Genomic DNA, 2901 nt, shown 5'->3' on the forward strand with positions numbered 1-2901 from the left:
TTCGAAGCTTTTACGAGACCCTCTATAGTTAGTGTTTCATTGCAACTAAACTTTAAATGCCAAATGGGAATAATGTTAGATACTTTCCCAGAATTCGAATCGTAATGTGAATGATTGGTAGATGGTCTAGATTGTATCGGAAGTGATATAATAGGACCAAGCAAACTATTAGCATTGAGTTTGAGCGGTTTTTCAATTCCAATTGTCAATAGGCACAAGTGTAATAGCTTCTCTAATAAAAGATTGTAATACTAAAATTTGCGCGCTGTCACGAGGAATTGTGTGGCCGTTCATTTGACTTCGATTTTTATTTCAAAGTAACGAGGACTCTTTTATCATAGTATTATTAGGGCTAATTTCTGAGGCGTTTCTTTCGAACCATTGCGAAACAATCCGATCAGATTGTTAGACCGACAAAGTTTTTTATAAAGTATATGTTAATGCGCTCTTCATGATAAATATGGTTATATAGATTAGCAACAAACGGTTCGGAACGTTTGGTATACTGTGATAAACGCTGACTGACTATTATTGACCGGTGAACTTGACACACATTTGTTATTTGATTTGAACGCACTAATTAAAACAAATAAGTTAATAACGTATAATTCTACGTCAGATAATATCAAATAGAAAAAAAATATTAAGGTTCACAAACGAAGAAGATAAATAGAGCAATTGAATTGTACTATATAGAGATATCATTCGGCAATTCTGTTCAAGCGCTGTGGTCACATTTTTCTCTTTGTGGAATAATTTTTGCAATTTAATTTCTTAATTGCGTTATACATTTTTAAAAGTTCTCAAACTTATTATAATCTATTGAACTTTCTGTGTGTTTATTGCGAAAAGTGTTCATCGCGGATATCGTACGTGTTTTCCTTTAAATACATTTAAAAAAAAAAAAAAAAAAAAAATTAAAAACATCTGACTTTTTATTCAGTAGTTTCCCAAACCTTTTGAAGTGAGTGGTTATTTCACAAATAATAAGCAATAGACAACAATAACGCACAATGGCCCCGGGGCCGCCAGACAAAAACTCAAATAGATTTCATCTATTAAGTGATACATCCCCCCAAAGAAAAAAAAGTAAAAATTCCGATTTTCCGTTGTTGCCAATCACCGATATAACCCCTATTGATAAAATATATATTGTTATTTCTTCAACCGATGCTCGAATAACAATTTCCCAAATTAGCCCTTTTGCTATAAAAAAAGCTCTAGATAGCATTACAACATACATCGACTCCATCTCGATTCTACGCGATGGGAATTTACTGGTCCTCGCTGGGAACCCGCGCGCAACCGAAAAGCTCATAAAGGCCAAATCTTTAGCTAATCTATGTGCTATTTCAGCTAAACTACATGAGAAACTTAACTCGGTTCGAGGCGTAATTTATGCCCCTTGCTTAAAGCATGTGCCGGAAGATGAAATTGTTCGCGAAATGGGCAATCAAGGAGTGACTGAAATATATAAATTCACCAAACTAAATGATGACGGAAAAACACGCTCTCCTACAGGAAGGATTATTTTAACTTTTGATCGCTATCGATTACCGCGAACAGTTGATGTGGCGTGGTATAAATGTAAAGTAGAACTATACATCCCAAATCCTATGAGGTGTAAAAATTGCCAACGCCTGGGTCATACGGCAAAAAGATGCATTAATGCTGCATCTTGTTCTAACTGTGGTCATCCTCCACATACTGAAAGCTGTACCCGTAGTTTCTGCATAAATTGCAATGATCAACACTCAGCGTTAGACAAACAATGCCCACGTTTTGTACAGATGCGCGAAATATTAAAAATCAAAACAGAAAATTACTGTAGCATGGGCGAAGCGCGACGCACATACCGGGAAAGAAATCCATCTGTAGCCCATGGAATTGGCAAAAGTAATACCTACGCTGCTGTTGCCACGCAAATCGAGCCTAGTAAGACTTTAACTGCAACTGCTTCCAATGAAAAACCTGTTCCACCATTAACCAAAAATTATATTGCGAAACCAGTTACATCACTTGCCAAAGATAATATTGAAAAAACCAAAGCAACTGCAAATATTGAAAAAATTAAAACAACAACACATATGCTAAAATCTAATATATCAAATTCTCCAGAATCTCCAGCTCTCAACTTTACTCAACAAATCACAAGTGGTAATGAATCCATTCGTTCATCCATTAATCAACCTTCAAAAACCAAAGCAACTGCAAATATTGAAAAAACTAAAACAACAACACATATACTAAAATCTAATATACCAAATTCTCCAGAATGTCCAGCTATCAACTTTACTCAACAAATCACAAGTGGTAATGAATCCATTCTTTCATCCATTAATCAAACTTCAATTTAAAATTATTCACGTGCGCCGACTCGTTGCACTTCAAAATTACCAAACCACCTAAGTGCAGGTTATTCTGCTGGTAAGAATAAATCATTCACTAAATTCCTATAGCGACCTTCTTGATGGAGACGCTGACATTTCAACTTAACCCACCCTCCACTCTGCTTACATGTCATTACAATTAAATAAAGTTTTTAAAATTCTACAATGGAACATTAAGGGACTTCTTAACAATTTTGATGAACACGTAAGTAATTTCAGTCCAACCTTTATATCGCTTCAAGAAACCCATTGTAGAACCTCTTTTAATCCTATTCCACCCAAATCATTTACTAGATAGTTCACGAATGCAGATCAAAATTTATATTCCAAACAAGGAGTTGGTGTTTTTATAAAATCAAATATACCTCACAAACGCATAAATATAGGCTCAAATATACAAGCCGTAGCGATACAAATAATGTTAAATATAAAATTTACAGTGCTTTCGCTCTATATTCCACCTTCGCAATCGTTTTCTCAGCAAGAACTCTACAATTTATTCTCTGTACTT

Source organism: Glossina fuscipes, unplaced genomic scaffold (genome assembly GCF_014805625.2).
Source record: "Glossina fuscipes isolate IAEA_lab_2018 unplaced genomic scaffold, Yale_Gfus_2 61646, whole genome shotgun sequence".
NCBI lineage: Eukaryota > Metazoa > Arthropoda > Insecta > Diptera > Glossinidae > Glossina > Glossina fuscipes.